Raw genomic sequence first — 26,180 nt, forward strand, 5'->3', positions numbered from 1 at the left:
TTCAGACGCAGCCCATCCAGAGGAGCGGAGCTGCCCAGGGCATGGCCTTTAGGCCCCCAGCCTGCCCTCTCCTCGCCGCAGTCCCGCCGGCCCCAGCATGGCCTGCGGTCACCAAGGCAGGGCCATGCTCTGCCCGTCCTGGCGGCCTTCACACTGTGGCAGGGGTGGGCAGCAGACCCCTGAGCCTGAGACACTCCATATCTGGTCCTCGGGGAAAGACCCCCGCAATCCCATCCTGGCGGGGTCACCCTGCTTGGCAGACAACGGGCACGTGCGGGACGAGGGGAGAACAGATGGGCACCCAGCCCTCCGTCACAGGCCCCCGCACTGGGCCCAGGGGAGCCCTGCCCCCCCAACGATGGGGGCAACGGGCCTGCGGAGCCCATTCGGACCGGGGTGGGGGGCACCCAGAGGGCAGCGGGGCGGGACGACCCGACAGCCCGACCCAGGGCGGGAGGCCTGCTCTGCCATGTGGCCTCCTGGGCCGGGAGCTGACGCCAGGATGGAAGCTGCTGCCCCTGCTGAGCTCCGGAGACCGCCCTCATCCAAGGCGTCAGCACCCCACCCCACCCCCGCGTCTCCTCCAGAGTCAGAGTCAACTTCAGGAAACAAAGTGGGGCGGCAGCCGGGCCTCTGCACACAGCCACCTGCAGCACTCCCGGGCGGAGGGTGCCCCGGCGGGAGCAGGAAGATGGGGCTAGACCCCTCCCGCCCGAGGGGAATGTTCCTGGAATCACCAGCCATTTCTCCAGCAAAAACCGAGGCTTTACACTCCCATCCCAACAGGCCTAACGGGTAGGGTTACACCCTCTCTTACCCCATAGAAGCTAAGGAAGCAAAGATGCAAAGCCCCAACGCCAGTTCTCAGGACCCCTGTGGGGAAGGGCCCAGAGAGGTGAAGGAATCTGCCCAAGGGCACACAGCCCGGGCCCGGAGCACAGCAGGGGCAGGGGAAGCTCGTCCCGGCTACCCCCAGGCTCTGGCCGCGGTCCTGGGCAGTGGGCTGCGGTGTTCAGAAGATGGATCTCCCGAGCCAGACAGCCAGATGTGGGAAGAAGGAAACAGCGCCTCAGCAGGGAGCAGGTGCGCGGGCAGGGGGCCGGGCTGGGCTGGGGAAGACACGGCCAGCAGCCACAGCCCCCTCCCGTCCACTCGGCGGGCAGGAGTGAGGCCCCTCACCCCAAGGTGGTGGTCAAGGCTGGTTCACAGAACGGAGCCCTGGGATGGGAGGCTGAGGCCCACGGCGGATGCTGGAAGGAAAATGAGCCCCGAGGCTCTGCTGGCTGGCCCGTCCCCATCGTCCTCCTGGGGGAGGGGAGTACCCCCCCGCCAGCCGAGGAGGCTCTGCCCAGACAGCAGTGGTCTCTGCCCACCAGGCCGGGAGAGGCTGGGCCTCGACCTGCCCACAACCCCGCCCCTGCAGGAACGAGCCTGGGCCGTACGGTCCATCTCTCCAGGGCGGCTGCTCAGCTCCACAACCGGCCCTCCCAGGCCCCCAGACCCTGCATCTCTACCGGGAGCTGGTTCCACGAAGGTACCCAGTCCCCCAGAGAACCTCCCCCAAGGGTCCCCAAGCATCTCAACCAGACCTCCAAGGGCCCTGGATCTGGACGAGAGGGAGCTGCCCAGCGATGCCTCCCCCAACCCCCACGAGGGGGCCGCCTGCAGCTCCTCCGCCCAAAGACACAGCAGGTCCTCCTGCAGCTTCCGCGCCCTCCCAGGGGAGGCTCCTTCCAGAACAGAACCTGACCCCATGAGGGAGACAAGGAGCTCCACCCCCAACCCTGCCGGGGGCACAGGTGTCCACGCCCCCGAAGCCCCCCAGGTCCCCCAGCCAACCAGGCATGACCACGAGGGTGCAGTCGCTGCAGGCCCAGTCTCGACCACGCGGGAGGATGGGGAGCTGACTTTGACGGCGCTGTGTCTGCAGAAACCACAGGAAGGAGGTGAAAGAGGTTAACCAGCAAGGTGCCCAGTAGCTAAGAAGATCGACTGCTGTTGTTCACGCTCAGTAGTATTCCACTCTGCGACCCCATGGACTGCGGCATGCCAGGCTTCCCTGTCCTTCACTGTCTCCCGGAGTTTGCTCAAACTCATGATCAAAGAAGAGCAATACTTAAGGATAAATTTGTCTTTATTTTTTTGGACCCATGCTCTGGTCCGACTTTTGGTCCTGGGAGATAGAAGCTAAAGTTTAAAACAGTTAATTTTCTAGTGCGTTCTAAAAATGGCCACTTGTGTGAGCTCCTCAAGCGCCTGCCTGGGTCGGCCATGGACACCTGTGCCTGGAGCCAGGCTGCCGCCCACGTGGAGCAGCAGAGCCTGCCCAGCCCTGGCCCCGGGGAGCTGCCTGCCCCAGGGCCCCAGCCTTGGGAAGTCCTGCCCAGAATCTCACTTCAATCTTTCCTGCTACACCCACACGCCATTGCCTTCCCTGGGTCCAGGCTGAGATCAGCAAATCCCAGGCCTCCGCCCACTCTCCCCAAAGTGAGGGTGGTCAGAGCAGAGAGCTCACTCCCTGGACCGAGACCCTGGGTGTAGGGTTCACAAAGCAGAGAACTCTGGACACCAGGAGCCCGGGGAACCCTGCAGACCACCACCCAGAGCCTGTGTCTGAGAAGCCACAAAACCACGTGTGTAAAGGGAGCATGCCCCCCTGCCCACCCTGGCCAAGCTGCCTCCAGCTGTACCGTGGGTTCCCCAGCAGGCAGGCCGGGGGTCACCCCGTCGGGCCCCAGCAGGACACAGCTTGACCCCACCCAGCTCCCATGCCGTCTCCCAAGCCCACAGGCGCCCTCATGAGCTAAGGGTCTGAAGGAGCAGGTGGGGGAAGAGGGACCCTGAAGGGTGACTGAGTGGGGCCCGTGGACACTGAGGGACACAGGTGGCCAGGGCAGGTGGCAGAGAGGAAAGTGGAGCGGGGCTGGGCTGGGTGAGGCCCCCCCAGTGTCAGGGGCCCAGCTGCAGGCAGGAGGGGCGGCCCCGCACCTGAGCAGTGACGACTCAGGACACAAACCCGCCCTGCACGCGGGGCCCACCCCGCCACCCATCCCCCAGATACACGATGTCACACTCACCCGAAAGCCACTAAAGACAGATGCGTTCTCTTGCCGACTAAACGTTAGAGGCTCTGACACACGAGCTCTGCCACACACGGCCCCCTGAGGAAGCTACAGCCTTGGGAGACGGCGTGGGAGCTGGGCGGGGTCAGGCTATGTCCCGCGGGGGCCTGAGAGGCGACCCCCGGCCTGCCTCCTGGGGAACCCACGGTGCAGCTGGAGGCAGCTTGGCCGGGGTGGGCAGGGGGGCGTGCTCCCTCTACACACACGCTTGTGTGGCTTCTCAGACACAGTGTGGAAGCAATGAGGCAAAAGCAAATGCTTTTTAACATGAAGACGAGAGAGTGTGCGGAGTGTGTGAGGTGTCCAAGGGGTGCGTGGTGTGCATGTGAGGGGTGCGTGGTATGAGGTGTGTGGCGTGTGTGTGTGTGGTGTGTATAAGGTGTTTGTGGCTTGTGAGATTGTGCAGTATGTGCAGTTGTAGTGTCTATGGGGAGTGCGTAGTTGTGTGTGTGATAAATATAATAAGGTATGTGAGGGGTGTGTGTGAGGGGTGTGTATGAGGGGTGTGTGTGAGGGGTGTGTGTGAGGGGTGTGTGTGAGGGGTGTGTGTGAGGGGTGTGTGAGGTGTGTGTGTGAGGGGTGTGTGTGAGGGGTGTGTGTGAGGGGTGTGAAGTGTGTGTGTGAGGGGTATGTGTGAGGGGTGTGTGTGAGGGGTGTGTGTGTGAGGGGTGTGAGGGGTGTGTGTGTGAGGGGTGTGTGTGAGGGGTGTGTGTGAGGGGTGTGTGTGAGGGGTGTGAGGGGTGTGTGTGAGGGTGTGTGTGAGGTGTGTGTGAGGGGTGTGTGTGAGGGTGTGTGTGAGGTGTGTGTGAGGGGTGTGTGTGAGGTGTGTGTGAGGGGTGTGTGTGAGGGGTGTGTGTGAGGGGTGTGTGTGAGGGGTGTGTGTGAGGGGTGTGTGAGGGGTGTGTGTGAGGGGTGTGTGTGAGGGGTGTGTGTGAGGGGTGTGTGTGAGATGTGTGTTTGTGGTATGTTTGCTATCTTGCATGTGTGTGTTGCGTGTCTGTGTCCTGTGTGAGGTGTATGTGTGGCGTGTGTGCACATGCGTGTGGTCTGTGAGGTGGGGTATGTGTGTGTAAGGTGTGTAAGAGGTGCTCGTGGTGTGCGTGTGGTGCACTGTGACCTGTGAGGTGTGGAATGTGTTTGGTCCTTCCTGGATCACAGCTTGTTGTGGCGAAGGGGTCTGCATAGCTCAGTGAAGCTGGGAGCCACACCCACCTGAGACGGGTCACAGTGGAGAGTCCTGACAAAGCGGGCCTCACTGGAGGAGCGAACGCAAACTACTCCAGCATTCTCGTGCCATGAGAAGCCCATGAACAGCATGAAAAGGTAAAAAGACAGGCCCCCGAGAGATGAGCGCCCAGGCCAGAAGGTGCCCAGCCCGCTAGTGGGGAAGGGCAGAGACAGCTGCTGCAGCTCCAGGAAGAAGGGCGCAGCTGGGCCAAGGCGGAAACGATGCTCAGTGTGGACGCGGCTGTGACGGAAGTCCGATGCTCTAAAGAACGGTATTGCACAGGAACCTGGGGTGTCAGGTCCATGAGTCAAGGTAGATTGGACATGGTCAACCAGGAGAAGGAAGAGTGAACACAGACATTCTTGGAATCAGCGAACTAAGATGGACGGGAACGGGTGAATTTAGCTCAGATGACCATTACATCTACTACTGCAGGCAGGAATCCCTTAGAAGAAATGGAGTAGCCATCATAGTCAACAAGAGAGTCCAAAATGCAGTACTTGGATGCAATCTCAAAAACAACAGAATGATCTCTGTTTGTTTCCAAGGCAAACCATTCAATATCACAGCGATCCAAGTGTATGCCCCAACCAGTAATGTGGAGGAAGCTGAAGCTGAATGGTTCTATGAAGAACCTTACAAGACCTTCTATAACTAACACCCAAAAAAGATGTCCTTTTCATTATAGAGGACTGGAATCCAAAAGTAGGAAATCAAGAGATACCTGGAGTAACAGACAAGTTTGGGAGTACAGAATGAAGCAGGGCAAAGGCTAACAGAATTCTGCTAAGAGAATGCACTGGTCATAGCAAACACCCTTCTTCAACAATCCAAGGGACTACTTTACACATGGACACCACCAAACAGCCAGCACTAAAATCAGACTGATTATATTCTTTGTAGTCGAAGATGGAGAAGCTCTATACAGTCAGCAAAAACGAGATGGGGAGCTGACTGTGGCTCAGATAATCAGTTCCTCATAGCAAAATTCAGGCTTCAACTAAAGAAAGCGGAGGACAGCGCTAGGCCAATCAGGTATGACTTAAATCAAATCCCCACGAATATACAGGGGAGGCGACAAATATTCAAGGGACCAGATCTCGTGAGCAGAGTGCCTGAGGAGCCACGGACGGAGGCCCGCACACTCCACGGGAGACAACAAACAAACCAGCCCAAAAGAGAAGAGAAGAAAGAAGGCAAAGGCTGTCGGAGGAGGCTTTACAACAGGCGAGGGAAGAAGAGAAGCGAGAGGCAAGGGGCAAAGGGAAAGACACGCCCGACTGACACAGAGGTCCAGAGAACAGCAGGAGAGACAACAGCTTCTTCAACAAGCAGCGCAAAGAAATAGAGGGAAACAACAGGAAGGGCGAGACTAGAGAACTCTTCAAGAAAACGGGAGATGTCAAAGGAACAACCATCAAAGACGGGCACAGTACAGGGCAGAAACAGCAAAGACCTAATCAAGGAGACGAGGCCCAGAAGAGACGGAAAGACCACAAAGAAGAGCCGCACAGAGATGATCTCAGTGACCCAGGAAGCCACGCCGGTGCGGCCTCCCGCTCAGAGCCAGACATCCTGGAGCGCGAAGTCAAGCGGACCCCAGGAAGCGCTGGGGCCAACACAGCTAGTGGAGGTGGTGGAATTCCAGCAAAGCTATTCAAAATCCTGAAGACGATGCCGTTAGAACACTGCACTCAACACGCCAGCAAATTTGGAAAACCCAGCAGTGGCCACCGGACTGGAAAAAGTCCATCTGCATCGCAATTCCCAGGTGGGGCAATACGAAAGAACGTTCAAACCACCAGACCGCTGCACTCGCCCCCCACGCTAGTGAGGTCGTGCTTAAAATCCTCCAAGTTAGGCTTCAGCATCACATGAACTGAGAACTTCCAGTGTAAGCTGAGTTTTAAAAAGGCAGAGGAACCAGAGATCAAATTGCCAACATTCGCTGGACATAAGGAAAGAAAGGAAATTCAAAAAAACATCTACCTCTGTTTCATCAACTATGCTAAAGCCTTTGACTGTGTGGATCACAACAAACTGTGGAAAAATCTTAAAGAGATGGGAATACCAAGCCATCTTAACTGTCTCCTGAGAAACTTGTATGAGGGTCAAGAAGCAACAGTTAGAACCCTGAACAACTGACTGGTTTAGGATTGAGAAAGAAATACGGCTAGGCTGTTTATTGTCACCCTGTTTATTTAATTTATACACAGAGCACATCATGCAAAATGCCAAGCTGATTACAGTCTTGATTATGGAATCAAGATTTCCAGGAGAAATATCAACAGCCTCAGACATGCAGATGATACCACTCTAAGGGCAGAAAGTGAACAGAACTAAAGAACCTCTTGGTAAGGGTGAAAGAGGAGAGTGAAAAGCCAGCGTAAAACTCAATATTGAAAAAATTAAGATCATGGCATCCAGTCCCATCACTTCATGGCAAACAGAAGGGGAAACGGTGGAAGCCGTGACAGAGTGTCTCTTCTTAGGCTCTAAAATCAGCGCAGATGGTGACCACAGCCACGAAACGGGAAGACGATAGAGGCCTTAGATGGAGGAGGGCATGGCAGCCCACTCCAGTATCCTTGCCTGGAGAATCCCACAGACAGAGGAGCCTGGAGGGCCACAGTCTGTGGGGTTGCAAAGAGTCAGACACGACTGAAGCAACTTGGCACAGAGGCCTTAGATAGGGATATCCTGGGGCTTGGGGCAAGATAGTATCAGCATCTTAGTTAGGGACAGTGTCAGGATGTTAGCGGGAGAGCTAGGGCATCAGGTAAAAAGTGTCAGGGCCTTACAAACACCATCAAAGACTGAGAGAGAGGGTAGGGGAACCGGTCAGGGACACGATCAGGGCCCCAGGAAGAAACAAGTGGAGGACACAGTGAGAAAGAGTTGAGGCCAATATTCAGGGATGGTCGGAGAAAAAGACACATTAAGGGCCTTAAATACAGACAAGACCAGGCCTCAAGTGAGAAACAGCTCAAGATATTAAGAACAACAAAATCACTGCAGACGGTGACTGCAGCCATGAAATTAAAAGACGCTTACTCCTTGGAAGGAAAGTTATGGCCAACCTAGATAGCATATTCAAAAGCAGAGACATTACTTTGCCAACAAAGGTTCGTCTAGTCAAGGCTATGGTTTTTCCTGTGGTCATGTATGGATGTGAGAGTTGGACTGTGAAGAAGGCTGAGCGCCGAAGAATTGATGCTTTTGAACTGTGGTGTTGGAGAAGACTCTTGAGAGTCCCTTGGACTGCAAGGAGATCCAACCAGTCCATTCTGAAGGAGATCAGCCCTGGGATTTCTTTGGAAGGAATGATGCTAAAGCTGAAACTCCAGTACTTTGGCCACCTCATGCGAAGAGTTGACTCACTAGGAAAGACCCTGATGCTGGGAAAGATTGAAGGAGGGAGGAGAAGGGGACAGAGGATGAGATGGTTGGATGGCATCACCAACTTGATGGACATGAACTTGGACAAGCTCCAGGAGACAGTGAAGGACAGGGAGGCCTAGTGTACTGCGGTCCATGGGGTCGCAAAGAAGAGGACACGACTTGGCGACTGAGCAACAACAACTCGTGTGTGGAGTGTCTGTGGTGTTTGTGTGAGGTGCATCTGTGAGGTGTGTGTGTGAGGTGCATATGCAGTGAGTGTGTGTGTCGTGTGTGCGTGAGGTGTGTGTGAGGTGCACTGTGTCTGTGATGAGTGTGCAGTGAGTGTGTGTGTGTAGTATGTCACATGTGTGAGGTGTGTATGTAGTGAATGCATATGTGTAGTGTGTGTGAGGTGTGTATGCAGTGAGTGTGTGTGTGAACATGTGTGTGAATGTGTGTGTGAGGACCGCATCCCTGATGACCGAGGGTGCAGCCTCTGCCCCGTCCAGCCTTGAGAAGCAGACCTGGCGCCTCTGACCTCGACCCTCCACCTCACCCACTACCCCCCGTCCCCAGGCCCCCCAGCCCCAGCCCCCCGTCCCCCCATCCCCCATCCCCAGCCCCCCATCCCCACCAGCGACAGGGCTGCACTCAGTGAGGCCGGGCCACCCAGACATCCCAGCCGAACCCCTGCCATGCCAGCGACCTGCCAGCCGGCAGTGCCAGCAGCTGCGGACAGGCGTCCGGCTCAGCGGCAGGGGGTGCAGCGGCTGAGCCCTGGGGTCACTGGGCGCACAGCCATGGGGGCAGGAAGCCGGCTCTGGCGGGCACAGTGGCACGTGGAGGGTTCTGCATGGAGGTGGCATGGGGACAGGCGCGTGTGGGGCACAGAGAGGGCGGCACTCAGCCCGGGTGGGTCCACCCCAGCCTTGCGGTCTCCACGGCTCCGGCTGAGGGAGCGCAGGGACAGGCTTCAGGACTGGCTGTACCACCGGCGGGCTTCCTGGCAGAGGTGCCCCGAACCAGGGGTCATGGAAGGCCTTGGAAGACACCGACCAGTCTCCATCCCAGAAACTCCGCCCCTGGCAGGAGCGGCCTGTGAGGACCACAAAACTAGATGGGAGGGCTCACGGCCGCCGACCCCAAGATGGGGGGACAGCCGGCCCCTGGGAGTGACACAGCAGGACACTGCCCGGGGATGCACCCCTTGGAGCCTCCTGGGCCAGGATGTGGAATCTCCAGGCTCACACTCTCGGGAGCATCCTGCCCAGCAGAGGACCGCCCCTCCATGGTTGCTGGGGACTCTGCTTCCCCGAGAGATCGGCCAGCACACCCCCTCCAAGGTCCACGCACAGCACACCCAGGGCCACGAGGACCGGCAGGAGGCAGAGATGCGCCCCAGGTCACAGGGGCAGGAGGCAGAGCGCTCGGCAGGGCAGGGCTGATGGCGTGGAACCCGAGCCCTCGCTGAGCCCCCAGCGAGGCACCGTCAGACTCGCGGCCCCGGAGGTGACGACGGGCCGGCGCCTGCCGCTTCCGTGAGCAGAGCTGGCCTATTTGTACGCTTCTGACACGCACTCCAGGCGTGTAACTCGGCCCTGCCAACAGCATCTCGCTCCTGGCGGTGGCCAGACACCCGAGCAGGGTCCCTGTCGGGAAGACCCCACCCAAGCCCAGTCGCTGCCCAGCAGCTTCCCTGCTTCTCTGACTCCAGGGGCACGGGGGCCTGGACACGGGCAGCCGGACGTCCCCGGGCAAGCCCCCCACCTCATGCTGTGGGAGCACAGATGCAGGCCCAGAGTGAGGGGCATCTCAGCATTTGATGAAACCCTGATGACGGCGGTTCTGTGAGGGGACGAGTGCCCTGTCACTGGGGGAATTCAAGCTGAGGACGGACCACCGCTGAAAGACACAGAAGGGACCCAGCACTGGCCTGCACGACCTTCAGGGCCCCCTTTTGTGAACATTCCAAACGGTCACTATTATTGGATTTGCCGCGGTGATTTGCGAGCAGTGATCTTCGATATTACTCCTGCAGCTGTTTTGGCATTTTCAGCAATAAAGTGTTTTGCAATGAAGTGAAGTGAAAATCACTCAGTCATGTCTAACTCTTTGTGACCCCATGGACCATGAAGTCCATGGAATTCTCCAGCCTAGAACACTGGAGTGGGTAGCCTTTCCCTTCTCCAGGGGATCTTTCCAACCCAGGAATCGAACCAGGGTCTCCTGCATTGCAGGCGGATTCTTTAACAACTGAGCTATGAGGGAAGCCCGTTTTGTAATGAAAACATGCAAGTTGTTTTTACGGAGATGACGCTATTGCACACTTAGGAGACTGCAGCCTGGCGCAACATAACTTTCAGATGCACGCGCAGACTGAAGACTCCATGTGCCCGTCTCCACGGCAGTGTGCCTGCAGTCACGTTGTTTAAAACCAGTATTGTTATTATTTTTTACTACAATTTATTTATTTATTTTTTTGCACTGAGCTAGGTCTTCAGCGTGTGGAGTCTTGGCTGCGACACGTCGGCTTCTCTCTGAGGCACAGACTCTGCAGTGCAGGCTCAGCTGCCCCGAGCCACATGGGATCCCAGGGCTTCCCAGTAGTGCGGTGTTAAAGACTCCGCCTGCCAATGCAGGGAACGCAGGGGACGCGGTTCAGTCCCTGGGTCGGACGATCCCCTGGAGAAGGAAATGGCAACCCCCTCCAGTGTTCTTGCCTGGGAAATCCCATGGACAGAGGAGCCTGGTGGGCTACAGTCCATGGGGTTGCACAGAATCAGACACGATAGCACGCACAGGTACACATGCTTATGTGGAATCCTAGTCTCCTGACCAGGGATCGAACCCACATCCCTGCGCTGGAAGGCGGATTCCTGACCACTGGACCACCAGGGAAGCCCCTGCAGTCACTGCTGAGCAAACCCTTGCTGTCTGGGAACCTCGCTGTGATGACCAACCAAGGTGTAGGTGGGCACTCCCAGCACCAGACGCACCGTCCTGGGGCACCGTGCCCCAGCGTCTCCTCCGTGTTTGACTTTGGAAGCTCTGAGGTCACAGACTTGGGTCAGGCTTTACCTGGGCATGTGGGACGAGACGGCCTTCACTCATGTCCTCCAGGCCCGGCTGCCAGCTTGCAGAAGGCACGTCCCACCCTGGACCTCTTCTCCCCAGCAGAGGCACTGCTGACCCTCTGCGGGTTAAAGGCTCTGTGACATAGGGCCTTTTCATGCTGTTCATGGGGTTCTCAAGGCAAGAAGACTGAAGTGGTTTGCCATTCCCTTCTCCAGTGGACCACATTTTGTCAGCAAGGAGATCCAAGCTGTCCATCCTAAAGGAAATCGGTCCTAAATATTCATTGGAAGGCCTGATGCTGAAGCTGAAACTCCAATACTTTGGCCACCTGATGCGATGAGCTGTCTCTTGGAGAAGACCCTGATGCTGGGAAATACTGAAGGCGGGAGAAGGGGATGATAGATGATTAGATGGTTGGATGCCATCACCGACTCAATGGACATGAGTTTGAGCAAGCTCTGGGAGTTGGTGATGAACAGGGAGGCCTGGCGTGCTGCAGTCCATGGGGTCGCAAAGAGTTGGACACGACTGAGCGACTGGACTGAATGGCCTGGGTATCAGGAAGAGCGCGGATGGAAGGTTCCAGGAGGCGGGGTGGGCGGAGTGGAGGGCCTGGGAGAGGCTGCAGGGCTGGATGTGCAGAGGGAAGGTGCGTGGGGGCCGTGCCACCTTGCTGGTGTCGCCAGGCTAGCTGGAGATTCGGAGTGGGCTAAATACACACTGGGCACCTCCTGTGCGCTCAGCATTTTCCCACAAAGACCCCAGACGGCGGAGAAGGGCTGAGCGTCAGAAGCTGGCTGGTGCGGGACTCCAGAGCAGGGCTCTGGAGGCACGGGCCATGCGGCGACGGGCTCTGTCCTGGCTTGGACTCAGGGGCCCCCGGCCCACAGCAGGGGTGATGGATGGGGGTTCTGCGGTGGGTGCCCCTCCTCCCGCCCGCCTGGTCAGTCGGCACTCCAAGAGGGCAGAGCTCTGCGGGGGCCTGGGTGTCACCCGCTGCCGTGAGGCAGTGCAGAGCCTCATGAAGAGAGACGGGCAGAGGGAAGGGGCCAGAGAAGGGGCCTCTCCCCAAGTCAGGAGAGCAGACCAAGGTGGAGTCCGGACACCCCACTCCGGGGCCGGGGTCTTCCCTGTCTCCTCTTAAGAGCAACATGGGAGGCTTTCCATACTGGGGGGCATGGGAGTCCCTAAGCCCCACATGGGGACAGAGGGTGTGGGGGTCTGGTCACCTCCCCAGGAGGGCCAGTGGTGGCAGGCAGCACCCAGCAGTGATGAGGAGCACCCAGCAGTGGCAGGGAACACTCAGCAGTGATGGGGAACACCCAGTGCTGGTGGAGAGCACTCAGCGGTGGCGGGGAGCATCCAGCAGTGATGGGGAACATGCATTGGTGGCGGGGAGCACCCAGCGGTGGCAGGGAGCACTCAGTGGTGGAAGGGAGCATCCAGTGGTGGCAGAGAGCACTCCACAGTGATGGGGAGCACACACTGGTGGTGGGGAGCACTCAGCAGTAGAAGGGAGCACTCAGCGGCCATGGGAAGCACTCAGCGGTGGCAGGGAGCACCCAGCAGTGATGGGGAGCACCCAGCGGTGGCAGGGAGCACTCAGCGGTAGAAGGGGGCACTCAGCGTGATGGGGAATACCCAGTGCTGGTGGGGAGCATTCAGCGGTGGCGGGGAGCACCCAGCAGTGATGGGGAGCACACAGCAGTGGCGAGGAGCACTCAGTGGTGGAAGGGAGCACTCAGTGGTGACGGGGAACACCCAGCAGTGGCAGGGAGCACTCAGCGGTGATGGGGAGCACTCAGCGGTAGCAGGGAGCACCCAGCAGTGGCGGGGAGCACTCAGCGGTAGCAGGGAGCACCCAGCAGTGGTGGGGAGCATGCAGCGGTGCTGGGGAGCACCCCCAGAGCACGGCACTCAGCCCATGTGTTGGGTTCAAGTCCAGGTCTCCAGGCGAGTGTCCTGGGAACCTGATCCCCAGGTTCCTTATTCTAGAAAGTGAATAACGACAGTACCTTCTGCACAGAGAATCGAGCTAACTGACGGAGTTATCCACATGCAATGCTCAGAACAGGCCTGGGTCACTGCCAACTTCAAAAATAAGTGAAAAATAGGAACTGCTGTCCTCAGCCTCCATGGGCACTGTGCCAGGACGCCTCAGACACCAAACACATGGGTGCTCGAGTCTCTCACATACACGCGGCACACCTCCCTCCTGGACACTTTAATTTGCCTCTATTTTGCTGAGAACACCCCACACAAAGTAAACTCTGTGTGACTAGTTGTAAATACAATGGAAACGCTGTATAAACAGTTGTTGGTATGTGGCAAATTCAAATTTTGGTCTGTGAAACTGTTCAGAATTTTTTTCAAATATTTTCACTCTACAGCCGGTTGAATCCCCAGACATGGAGGAGATAAAGATAAAAAGAGATAAAGAGAGAGTGACTGTATACCTTTTGCCTCAGCAGGCCCACTCCTAGGCACATGCCCAAGAGAAATAAAGTCAGGTGTCCTGTCAAAAACCTGCCCTCAAACGTTCACAGCACTGGCATTCACATCGTCAAACACCAACCGAAACGCCATCGACAGATGGATAAATACGCTGTGGTTTATCCCTGCCACAGAACATCACTCAGCAGCTCAGAGGAACAAAGGCCGGACGTGGACTGACCTTGAAAACAGAAGCCAGTCACAGAAGACCATCGGATGAATGATTCTGCTTATATGAAACGTCCAGAGAGACAGACTGACAGAGACAGAAGACAGACAATCCCCTGGTGGAGCTTGGGGGGAAGGAGGACAGGGTGAGCACTGACGCATGCAGCTCTCTTTCTGGGTGACCAAGCTCTGCAGTTAGCTGGCAGTGCTGGCTGCAAAGCTTGTGCTAAAAGTCACCGACTGCGCGCTTCGGGTGACCGCACCGTGTGGCACAGAGCTACACCTCAGCTGGGGTCTTCCCTGGTGGTCCAGCGGTTAAGACTCTGAGCTTCCCCTGCAGGGCAGGGGTTCAATCCCTGATCAGGGTTAAACTAAGTTCCCGGGTGCTGCGTGGCATGGCCAAAAAAAAAAGTAAAACCCTGTAAACCTGCAAGGGAAAGGCTTTGATCACAGTTTTGGGAGCAGGGAGATGGGGCCAGGGAGCCCCAGCAACGGCCCGCAGCTGGCTGCAGGGTCCGACTCGGGACTCTGAGTTATGGAACTCCACGTCCGAGGTTCTTCCTGAAGCTTTTCCTGAATCCAGCCTGTAGCCCAAATATCCAGGGAAAAGCCTCTGCTCACCTCCCCAACCGAGCCCTCAGGAAGTGCTCCCACCTCTCAACGCCCCTCCAGCTTCCTGTGGGATCTGAGGCCACAGCCAAGGTCAGAGGGGACAGGCACCCACCCAGGACCCTACACTCCAGCCCCGGCCGACACCTTTAGGAAGCGGAGGCGGGGGCGGAGGGAACACAGCAGGCTCCAGGGTGTGTGCACTCCAGGGGCGCTGCAGCAGGCGGGCTGGGCTCCTGCTCAAAACCGCTGGGCAGAGGCCCAAAGGTTGAAGGCGGGAGGAGAAGGGGACGACAGAGGATGAGATGGTTGGATGGCATCACCGACTCGATGGACATGAGTTTGAGCAAGCTCTGGGAGTTGGTGAGGAACAGGGAGGCCTGGTGTGCTGCAGTCCATGGGGTCACAGAGTCGGGCACGACTGAGCAACTGAGCTGAACTGAACTGGTGTCTTCTTTAGAGAAACGTCTGTTTGACTCTTTTGTTCACGCTTTGACTGGGTCGTTTATCTGGTACTGAGCTGCATGAGCTGCTTGTATATTTTGGAGATTAATCTTTTGTCAGTTCTTTCACGTGCTATCCCAAGTGTTTCAAAAAATTAGCCACAGCCCTGCAGGAGGCAGGATCTGGACACAGGTGTCTGGCACCGGGGTGGCAATGCGGGCACCTGTGAGGCGCCAGGTCGAGAGCCCCCAGACCCCACCTGGACGGGTCAGGGCCCAGGAAGGTGCAGAGAGTCCACTCTGGGCTGCGCTCTCGCCTGAGGCCATGTGCTGGGGCCCGGGGGACGGTACGTAAGCGACTTCCGGCTGTCAGGCTGCCTGCCGGGCCCAGCCGGGCCCAGCATGGAGAGCAGGCTGAAGGCCCCTCACCGCCACCGCTGGGTGGCCGCTCGGAGCAGGAGGCAGGCTACCTGGAGGTTGGGGTGCAGGGGTGCAGGCCCTCCCGCGGTCTCTCCACCGCTGCCCCAGGTCCAACGGCACGTGGCCGGCCCCATGGTGGGAGGTCAACCTGGCTCTCTGGTCTCTGGGGGCAGGTGGCACAGCCAGGCCCTCCCACAAGAGGCAGGGGCTCCGGCTCCACCCATGTCTCCCACCTGGCAGAGTCACCACACAGCAGGAAGCCCCCCTGTGCCACCTGAGCCCCCCCTGCTACAGCGCAGCCCGGGGGTGGGGGCAGGAGTGCCCTGCTTCCTGAAGCCCGCTTCGTGAACCTGCAAAGACGCGGTTCTACCAGCAACAGAGAGACCACAAAAGCCGCTGAAGGCCAGTCCCTGTCAGTCCAGGAAGGCAGAGGGCTCTGGCCGCCCTCCCCCGGCCCTTCCCCAGCTTCAGGACACAGGACAGGTGAACAGGATGCAGAGAACAATGAGGAGATAAAACAAGGGCAGGCAGAGAGGCCGCACAGCCTGTCTCGACCTGACGAGGACTTTCTCCACGTCGTCCCTGAGCTCGGGGGCAGACGAGGGAGCGGGCCTGAGCCCTGCGCAGGGCCAGCCATTCCAGGGCCTTTCTGCAGGGGTCCCCTCAGCCAGGGAGGTACACAGGGGTCAGGGCAGGGGCACGGGTCCACACAAAGGGCGCTTCAGCGCGCCTCGCCCACCGGCCGGCTCAGGACCGAGAGCCCCCCGGAGGCCCCGGCCCGCTGCCCCGGTTTCCGGAAGCCCTCCCCGCACCCCCACCCCAGACCCGCCCGGCAGACTCAGGCCACAGCAGGGAGGTGGGCAGGCCGCGGTGTGCTCAGGAGTGGCCCAGGCGGGCCGGCGGAGACGGGCCAAGAGGCGAGCCAGGAGAGGAGGGCTGCTCTGGGAACCGCTCTTTCTGCCTTTCCAGCCTCTGGGCCTCCCCCGAGCCCCTGGGTTTGTTTTCCGCATTTTGCTGTCCCGTTGCCAGGCGGCCTGTCGGGCCCCAGAGAAGTGGGCGGCGGCTGGCGTCACTGGCAGGGCATGGGCAGGCGCACGCGTCTCGGCTCCGGCCACTGTGGCCGACCCTCCAGGCCTCTTGGGCCTCAGTGTTCAACCTGGGGACGCTGCACTTGAGGACCTCACCCCCTTTCTGCTGCCATCAGAGCCCCTTTACCGTGTACTCTGATTTTAGAAGAGAATACCTGGTTGGTTCCTAACGGGGAGAGTGGAGAGGCGGCTGGCCTGAGGGCCCACTGGGCAGGTGCAACCCCATCTCTGATGCCCACATGCTGTGTGATCCTGGACAAGGCACGCCCCTCTCTCAGCCCTGCTTCCCCGTCAGCAAAACTAGACGCTGAACGGATGATGCCCAAGGTGCCCCCAGCGCCCTAGGCTGTGGTTCACTCAACACTGCCCAGGGACGGTGAGGCCTTTTCCCCAAAACCCTTCTCTAAAGCCCTTCCTTAGGCTAGCCTTAGATGGAGGCCGCCGGGCTCTGCTTGTCCCTGGGCCCCGGGGGCCTCTGCTGGCCCAGACTCCTCTCCGCAGACTCACCCCAGCCTGCAGCCCCACGCCTGGTGACGGCGGCGGGGCAGGGGGCTCTGTCCCCGTTCTGCCTTAGCCTGCGTCCCCCATGACGACACAGAACCTCAAAAGGCCACTACCTGGGCAGCGCACTGATTCACACCAAGAACTGCCCACACCCCAGGAGTTTGCGTGAACTATTCCCTGGCAAGTAGGCAACGGTGTTCCCAGTCCGCAGACGACAGCACGGAGCCTCAGAAGTCAAGTACTTTTCCCAAGTTCACACAGCTGAAAGGAAAAGGCCAAGATGGGAGCCTGGATCTGTCTGCTTTTAAGCATCAGCGTTCCTGCCGAGACGTCACCACCGTCCCAGGCTGTCACAGGACCCCAGTGGAGAGGGCTGAGAGGCACGGCCCATGGGACCCCACCCCCCGCCTCGGCAAAAGCAGACCAACGGGCCCTTCAAGCAGCTAAACCAACCTTGTCCCTTACAGTTGAGTGCACGTTGCCCATGGTCACACAGTGAGCCTGGGGCAACGCCACTCCCCACCCCAGGGCAGCCCGCAGTCCACACTGGCACCCCAGGATCCTGGAGGTCCTCCCGCTGCTGCTCTGGGTCCCCCCACCAATGGGGGTCCTTCCGCCACTGCCCTGGGTGCAGACGCGCTCTGGCTACTCCCTCTGGGGGCCAGCCTCACCCTCTCTTGGCCCCTGTTGGCTCCTTCCTGGAAGGTTCTGGAGCGGATGGACTGAACCACATCCTGTAACCTCAGAAGGGATGGGAAGTGGGGCAGGGGAACCAGCGGAAAAGAGGCGTGAGATTAAAGTAGCAACTTTCTCGCCTGTGAATTTTTAGCTGTAGAACCTCTCTAATGATCCAAGAAAGAGGTACAGAAAGACACACAGACAGGGGAGGAGGCAGAGCCGCTGCCCGCTTCTGCAGGGACGCCCTGAAGCTGCTGGGAGATTGCACGGCAGGTCCCCCGCGCCCCTGCAGGTCCTCATCGTTCTCACGGGCAGCAGCCTCTCAGAACTCAGCACCGGACGGAGCACTGCACACGTGTCGCTTGTTCACGCCTCACGGCAACTAAAACACCACAGCTGTTATCACTTCATCCTGACAACTAACTGAAGCTCAAGGTCACACAGCCACTAACTGGTAAGCCCAGGTCCCCCAGGAACGCCTGCCGGTGGCCCACTCACATCCAGAATCTGCCTCAAGGGTCTCCACTCTGCAGACAGACGTGCGCTGGGAATTCCAGGGCCACGGGCCCCACCGCCCAGCCAAGCCCACTTCTGATCAGACTCTGTCTGGAACTGCAGCCACAGGACGGCAGGGGTCCCGGGAAGTCATCTGGTTGGACCCCTGCCATGTACAGTCAAGGAAAGCAAGAAAGGGGCTCGCCCAAGGTCACACAAGGTCACAAGAATGAGAAGCAGCACCTAGAATTAGACTCAGGCCTCCTATTTTAAAGCGGGAGCCTCCCCACAGCACCCTGAGACCCCCTGAGAAGCCACCGCTCATCTCAGCTGGAAGAGAGCCAGAGCACCCCAGGCAGGTTCGGGTTAAGCTCCTGTGTCCACGGCCATCGCAGTGCGGCCTTTCAAGCCATCCTCATCAATTAGACACAGTGTGACCTTGGGAGGCCCATGACACCCCCTGAACCCCCAGGCACCTATGCCGCACTGGGAACCCTTCTGGGGAAAGGCTCTGCCCCTGCAAGAAGGCTGTGTGGTGCTGGAAAGTCTCAGGCGCGCTGCCTTGTAGGGGAGGGCGCTGCAGTTCTCCCCAGAGGCTAGGTCACCCAGGGGTGTGCCCCCATCCCCTCAGCGCACCCCACCTGCAGGCAGGCCAGCAGGACCAGGAGAGATTCAGTCACCATAAACTCCAAACCCCCATTTTTCAGATGAAGATACTGAGGGCCGGCGGGGTCAGAGAGTTGTCCAAGGTCACAGGCGGGGCTGGCATGGAAGCTTCCCGACTCCGCCTGGCACGCCAGGAGCGCAGCTCCACACCGCCACCCGCCTCCCAAGACGGCCGCGGAGCTCCTGCAGAGGCGGGGAACGGAGGCGGGGCCCTGCTGGGCGGCCCGGCCGGCAGGTGCGCCCGTGGGTTTGCTCACCCACCGCCCTGACCCCCCACGCCCCGACTCCCCACCGGGGCATCGCATCACCTGAAGGCTCAGAGAGGTGCGGCCGCTCGTCCAAGGTCACACAGAAAAATGAGCACAGTCTGCGCGCCTACGGCCCCCCACCCCAGCCCGGTCTTTCCAAGCTACGCCGCTCACCGGGATCCCGGGCCCTCGCCTCCCCCACCTACTGGTCGCGCGCTGGCTGGAGTAGAAAAAGTTTCTGGGAGAGGAAGGGGCGGAAGACGCCGCCGCCCATCCCAGACCCGGATGGCCGCGGCCGGGCGAGGGGCACAGAAAGGAAGCGCGCTCCGCGCTCCGCCAGGTCCCCGGCGGGGTCCCGCGCCCGCAGCCACTCTCCGCCGCGGGGTTCCCGGGATAATTCCGAATTCTCCCCCTGGAACCATCAGGGTGCTCCCGGAGCGCGCGGACTCCCGGAGCGCCGTCCCCCACCGTCCAGAGTCCGAGAGTCCCAGGCGGGCGCCACCTGCGCCCCGGCCCGGCCGCCCGCGCGCCGCTCTTACCGGGAGACGGTTCGGCGTGGCGGCCCGAGCTCGCGGGAGGGCGGTGGGCAGGACGCCGCGCTCCCGGAGCGCAGGCCCCTCTCGGCGCGTCCGGCGTCCGGCCGCGGCGGCTCCGCCCGCTCCCTCGCGCCGCAGTAGTAACACCTGCCCCGCGCCCGCCTCCCGCCAATCCCGAGGCCGCTCTCGGCCGTCCGCAGGCGGCGCGGGCCCGGCCTCCCAGCGCGACCCCCGCCCCACGACCCGCCCCACTCGGGCCCGGGGAGGGGGAGAAGTTTGCGGTGGGTGAGGCCGGCCGCGCGCCCCTGGCGACAACCCGGCGCGCCCCGCCACCCACGGGCTCTCCGAGCCTCTCGCGCGCGGGGATTGGCTGCGAGGGGCGGCGGGCGTGCGGGCGCCTCCCCGCGCTCGGGGACCCGCTCGCGGGCGGGAGGGAGCCGATTTGCTCCGGGGCTACGAATGAAGGCTTTCCTGGCCGGGAAGAGAAAAGGGAGAGGAAGTGGAGCGCGGAGACAAAGGCCGGGGGAGGCGGGGGCCGTCCGCCCGCAGCCCGGAGCCCAGGCTCTTCCCGCGGCGCGGGGGGCACCGACGCGGGCGGAGGGGCCCTGCGGGGAGGGCACAGGACCCCGACCCCGCTCTCAGAGGGCACCTCCGTGGGGCCTCTCGGGAAGGCCGGGCCTGGGCCCCCCACCCTAGCACAGCGGCCGGAGGGGCAGCGGGGACGAGGAACCCCTGAGCCCCTCCTCCGGCCTCGGCACCCAGCGTCCGGACCTCCGGACCCGCTCAGCCGCGTGGAACTTGGCTTGTGTCGGCGCGCCCGGCCTCGACCCCGCCCCTCCGCTCCGCTCTCAGGAGCTCCCTCCTCTCTGCTTGCTCCCGCCTGCAGACTCAGAATCCGGAATCAAGTTTGGGGTTTCACCCTGGAAGTGACCCCCCCAAATCCGGTGTGTTAGGACAGAACTTAGCCAGGCTCCCCGGGGCGCCTCACCTCTGCAGCGTCAGAGCCGAGGAACCCTGGGAACCCCCAGCCCTGCAAGCCCTCTGTGTCCCCTCCTCCCTGCGTCCCCAGCCCGCCAGCCACATCGCCCGAGCGGCCACCGCACTGCGGCGGCGGCACCGCGCTCGCGCTGGGCACCGACCAGCCAGGCACCGGCCGGGTCTGCGGAAAACGCTGACTCGGGGTTTCCAGGCTGCAAGCGCGGGCGTGTGCTCCACCGGCACTCCTGGCTGGGGGCATGCGGGCTGGAAGCGGGGCGAAGGGACGCGGCGCGGAGACCCGCTGGTCAGTTCTGCTGACCCTTCACGTGCCTCCCGCGGGTCAGGGGCTCAAGGTCAGCTGTTGGGCAGGAGGGGAGGTTCCCTCCCGCATCAAGCCCCAACCGGGCTGCTGGTTACCCCCACTGAGGGGACCTGACCCCAGAGGTCGCTCTTCCAGCCCTCCCTGGAGAGGAGCTTCTCCCCTGAAAGCCCACAAAGTGTCTTCTCCGGGAGGAGGAAGGAGCTGAAAGTCCCACAGGCTGGACTCGGGTTAGGCGCTTGGTATTTCCTGACGCCCAGGGTCGGGGGACGCCACCCTGCATGATGATTGGACAGTAATGCTGCTTGGATGCAGGGGGATGGACGAATGGCCCTCGGACTCCTTCTAGTAAAACGGAGCAAAAGATCCACTGAGCGTCACTCAAAGCTGCCTCCAGTAAAGTGGTCCAAGGAGGGGTGAAATGGCCTAATTACAGAAAACAAAGCATTTATGGAGGGCTGTCTGCTCCTTTGAGGGTAGAGCTCCCTCCAGCACGCCCTTCCTCGCTAGGATGGGCTTCTGTACAGGTAGGGGACGCGGCCCCAGGCTGGCCTGGGGCTACACGGGCTGGTAGGAGCGCTGTGGCCCCTTGCAAAGAGGAGCTTAGAAAACCTCTCACACCAGAGGACCCTCCCCGGGGGAGGGTGGTCAGGACAACTTCCAGCCTTGGTTTCACTTGAGCCTGGAAACAGTCCCAAGAGGCAGCAAGGTGGGCAGGGCAGCCTTCACCCCTTCGGCCCCAGGAAGCTTGCATCTCAGGGGCAGCGTGGTGTGGAGCTGGGTCCTGTGACCGGACGCCAGCCCCCTAGTCCATGTGGGCTGGGGGCACACCTGTGGCAACGCCTGTCTCGAGGGCTCCTTACCTCCCTCCGAGCCCCTCCGACCCTGCCGCCCCCCCCCCGAGGCACCCCCTCACTGGACGCGGTCCTGCAGCCACAGCGGCTCTGCCCCCGCTCCGTGCTCCAGCTGCACTGCGAGGGCGGTGCTCCTTCTGCCACACAGAGCCTCTGCCCACACTGACCTCCGCCCGCCCGCCCGCTGCCACCGCTGCCTCCCTGTGCGTGTCCGTGTCCTCTGAGCACTGGCTGCCGGTCATTCTTTGTTCTCACCTCTTCCCCAGACCACGGGCTCCGGAGGGGAGCACCGCACCACCTCAGCCTCTCCGTGGCTCTGAGGCTTCTGGAGTCCCGGTGCTCCCAGTGTACGCTATGACCTTGGGCGAGCCCTGAGCCTTGGCTTTGCGCCTGCCACACAGGGACTCCAATTCCAACTCCAAATCGGAGCGGCTGTGGGGACTAAAGGGACCAGGACCGTGCCTGGAGCACGGGGTCAGTTCCTGCTGGAAAGAAAGGGACGAAGAATGGAGCCTCCTCGCCCGCCCTTCTGCCCAGGGGCCTCTCTCCTTGCCCCCTGCCCCCTTTCACCCAGCAGCTCCTGAGCCCTGACGTCTGTCCCCGGCTTCCAGGATGGACGGATAGCAGCTGCAGCCCCCTTCCCTCCCTGCCCAGGCTTGGCCTCTCCGACTCCCAGCTCTGCCCTGCATCGGCCTCAGATGCCAGCAGAGCATCTCCCCAAGAGCCACGTCCAGCTTAGTCCATGCCCACGGCCCAGGAGGGGGTCCCTTATGCTTCCTCCATGGAGACCCCCAAGCTGCCCCTGACCTGAGCTGAAGCCACTGCTGCGGGCTCGGCGGGGCGGGGAGGGGAGCCATCAAGAAAGGCCCAGGGGACTCGCTGGTCTCTCTGGGTAGGCTCCTTGCTGCTGTCCCGTGTCCTCCTTGCGGTCTGACCTGGGCCTTCACAAAGGCCGCTGCCAGGAAGTGGGCAGCCTGGCCCCAGCCCTCCACCTGACGCCCCCAGCTGGCCCTGGAGGCAGCCTGGCCAGCTCCCCCAGTTGGTCCAGCGGCTGCTCAGGGAGGGGGAGGGAGTGGAGCCCCCTCCAGAGGCTGCTCTGGCCCTTCCACCAGGCTGGGTCTCCACCTCAGAGCTGTGCAGATGGAGCGGTGACTCTCAGCTAGCTCTCCCTCCAGGGATGCAGCAACTGGGCTTCTGCCCAGAAAACACTGAAACCCTGCAGTGGCTCCAGGGATGCAGCAACTGGGCTTCTGCCCAGAGGACACTGAAACCCTGCAGTAGCTCCGTGACCACCGCTGGCGCCACTGGCGGCCCACCCCTCCCCCTCCCCCTCCTCTCCCGCATCCCCCACCCCCATTCTCTCCTCCCCTTCCCCTTCCCTCCCCACCCTGCCCACCCTGGGCTTCACTGGATAACCTGAGCAGCACTCTGGGGCCACAGACTTGGAAGGACGGGACCCTCACAGCCGGCAGACTCTGGGATTGAGACACAGGCTCTGAAACCAGACCCCTGTGGGGAGAGGATCCTGGCTGTGCCCCCAGCCGCTGCACACCCTTGGGCGGTCACTCGGCCTCTCTGTGCCTCCTCTGTCAAACGGGGACACAAAGGGTTTGCCTCCCCCAAACACTGTGAAGGCTGCATCAGTAAAAACACGCAGAGGCTGGGAAGGGCGTCTGCGCCATGACGGGGGCCGAGAGCATCAGCTCTGTGCCCGCTCTCTGCAGGCGCCGATGCAGGAACCAGCGCCTGCTCACCCCGAGCCTCTCTCGGAGCAGTGGCTCGTGTGCCACGTGCGAGGCCTGCAGGTCACGGCTGACGCCCGCCATCCCCTCATCCCAGCAAGCGTCTCCATCACGCTCCACGCGGGGCTGGAGAGCCACACCTGGGGACGCGCCGCACCCACAGCCGTCCGGGTGGGGCGCAGGCCTGGAAGCCATTAGGTTGGGGTTTTGATAAAGAAATTGTCGAAAACAAAGAATGCAGCTGACAGGCGAGCCAGACGGCACAGCAGGGCTTGAGGGCCAGAGGGAGGGACCCTCCGGGTGGGGAGGGTGGCCGGCAGCCGACCTCCTCTGACCCAGGGACCTGGGCAGCAGGTCAGGGCCCCCACCACCTGCCTGGAAACCCCCCAAACGGGCACTTCACCCCTGGGGGTTCTCATTCTCCCAGGGGGCACTGAGACAGGCCAGCCACAAGTGGGCACGCAGCCAGGAGGCACCTCGCAGGGCAGCTGTGGAGGCTCCCAGGCTGGTGAGACCGGCTTGTTGGGGGCAGGTTTCCTGCAGGAGCAGGTGGGGGAAGGTGAGGCCGGCTTTGGGGGGCAGGTGGGGAGGATGATGCCGGCTTGGGGGGTTTCCTGCAGGTGGGGGAAGGTGAGGCCAGCTTGGCGGGGGGTGGGGGGGGGATGATGCCGGCTTGGGGGGGGGCAGGTCTCCTGCGGGTGGGGGGGATGATGCCGGCTTTGGGGGGTTTCCTGCAGGTGGGGGAAGGTGAGGCCGGCTTGGGGGAGCAGGTCGGGGAAGCTGAGGCCGGCTTGGGGGGATAGGTCTCCTGCAGGTGGGGGTGATGATGCCGGCTTGGGGGGCTTTCCTTCAGGTGGGGGAAGGTGAGGCTGGCTTGGGGGGGTTTCCTGGAGGTGGGGGAAGGTGAGACTGGCTTGGGGGTTTCCTGCGGGAGCAGGTGGGGGTCGGGGTCTGAGACGCTGACAGTGAGGACAGCAGCCTCCATGGACCAGATTCTACTCACCCCACACAAACAGAACCCCGCAAGAGGACTGCTCCTGAGCCTGTTTCACAGGGGCAGAGAGGGTGCAGTGACCTGCCCATGCTTGCAGCGGGGCCGGAAGGTGCAGGGTCTCCTCTGGGCCCTGCCCTGCCCCCTGTGCCCCCACCTCGCTGATCAAGGCCGGGCCCGTGTTCCTCCCTGTAAGCTGGACAGGTGTGGACTGCTGGGTGCCGCCCAGTCTTCACAGTTACGCTATGAAATGGGTGTTTGTGCCCAGCTTACAGCGGAGAAAACTGAGGCTCCACAATGCAAATGACTTGGCGGAGTTCACTTGGCAGCGAGGGGCCCAGGCCAGGGCTCCCGCCCCATGCCCAGGGCCCCAGCAGCTGCAAACCCAGCGTCTCCTTCCCCGAGGCCAGCCTCCCTTGAGGACACACACCCTGGGCCTCAGCTGTGCTCCTGCCCAGCAGGTGGCTCACGCCCTGAACACAGGCCTCAGGCTGCTCCTTGCAGGCCCTGTGTTTGCTCTAGCGGGAGGCTGGGGCGAGCAAGCCCCCGGCACCGTCTTTCCAACAGCCTTCGTTCACTCCGTGTCTCCGTGTGGCATTTGGTAATTCTCCCAACAGTTCAATGTCTTCGTTAGTGTTCTGTGATGATCTGTGGACAGTGATCTCTAATGTCACTACGAGGGCTGGCTGAGGGCTCCAATCCAGGTTAGCATTTTTATAAACAAGGTATTTTAAATTAAGGTATGCACGCTGTGATTTTAGACATACTGCCTCCACACAGGACACTGTACACATAACTACGGGCACTGGGAGACAGATAGCTCGTGGGGCCCCACACGGGGGCAGCAGGGCTGCTGGGTCACGGCAGTGAGCCTGGCCGGGCTAAGGGGGAGGGTGGCCTGCATGTGCACTCTAGGAGGAAGACCCCAAGCTGGGGCCACGGGGTCGGACGGCTCCTGGGTCGGGCTGGTGACTGGAAGTGGGATGAGCTTCCCCTTTACGAGCAGGAGCACGGGCCCGGATCGGGGTGAGGGTCCAGGGAGGTGTGAGCTGGGGAGTCCATGGGGGGCCTGCACCAGAATTAGGGGAAATGTCCTGAACACACCTGGAAACGTGGCCTGGAGAGCTCAGAGAGGGGTTTGGATGGGGACATGCCTCCGGAAGACACTGACTCATAGATGGCAAAGAAGCACTTGATCTGGAGACGTCAACCACCTGACAAGCGGCCGCGACCGGCTTCGCTCCCAGACGTGGACACAGGCTCATCCTCCTCGCCACCTCAGTGCACTCCTCTCTCACAGCTCCTGCCTCGGGTCTGAGCAGTTGTGAAATGCTCCCACACTGTTTCCTTTCTCTTTCCTAAAGGTCTGAGGTGTGAGTTTCTGTCCACATATGATCTACCCATTTTGCAGAATTGGCAAGTTGAGGCATAGCTTTCCTAAGCCACACAAGCTGACTGTGGAGCCTGAAGTGATGCCCACTCCCACCAACCATCAGCCAGGAGGGCGGTCCCCTCAGCTGAGCAGGCGCAGCAGATGCTGGTGCGGGGTTGTCTGTGGGGAGGGCGCTCCCACCCCGCCACCCGCCTGTGCCCTCCACCTGCCTGCACAGAAACCAAGCAGGCAGAGTGAGCAGCTTCTGCACGACTCGGGAACGGGGCAACAGCGGCTGGGCCGGGCGCTGGGAGGACAGAGGCGGGCTGTCCCAGAGCTGACCTGCTGGACGTCGGCCGAGTTATTCTCTCTGGGGTGACACCTCAGAGCCCCCAAAATCCACGTCCTTTACGGAGGGGCAGGGAGCTAATCGCTGCATCGTCTTCCAGTGATGCCAGGGCTCGAGACCCTGATGGCCCACTCTCTGCCCGCTCTTGCCCCAGGCCCCCAACGGGGGATTAATTGGGCTTTCAAACCTCTTCCTTAGCCGAGCTTCTTGAAAACAGGGTGACACAGTGCAAATAATTGAATGTCTTTCCCCAGTCTTCAGGCCTGCTGCCTTAGCCGCTGCTCAAATGGATGAGCCAATTAACGTAACTGATCGCTCCAGGCCCGGCAGCAGCAGGCACAAGACCCTGGAAGGTGCACTCTCCCAACAAGGCCCTGCGCCGGCCAGCTGTGGCCCGCGATGGGCCAGCTTTCTGCCAAGC

At 61.0% G+C, this 26,180-nt stretch overlaps 1 protein-coding gene across 8 annotated transcripts in view; it reads right to left on the bottom strand.

Annotated features, from left to right (window-relative positions):
* The window catches only part of SYT2 (synaptotagmin 2), an 83,560-nt gene that overhangs the window by 29,310 nt on the left and 28,070 nt on the right, over positions 1-26,180 (bottom strand). Inside the window, exon 1 of one of the 8 annotated variants that reach the window (XM_086343036.1) lies at positions 19,158-19,476. The exons of 2 other annotated variants lie outside the window; for them this stretch is intronic. The gene's annotated coding sequence lies outside the window, so the exon portion shown is untranslated. Of the gene's footprint in view, positions 1-19,157; positions 19,477-26,180 lie in introns of those variants that run through there. 5 more of the 8 variants (XM_086343038.1, XM_086343040.1, XM_086343045.1 and 2 more) reach the window with 5 other exon arrangements.

This window comes from Bos grunniens, chromosome 16, assembly GCF_055505025.1.
Source record: "Bos grunniens cultivar Pamir isolate PY7600 chromosome 16, Bosgru_T2T1.0, whole genome shotgun sequence".
NCBI lineage: Eukaryota > Metazoa > Chordata > Mammalia > Artiodactyla > Bovidae > Bos > Bos grunniens.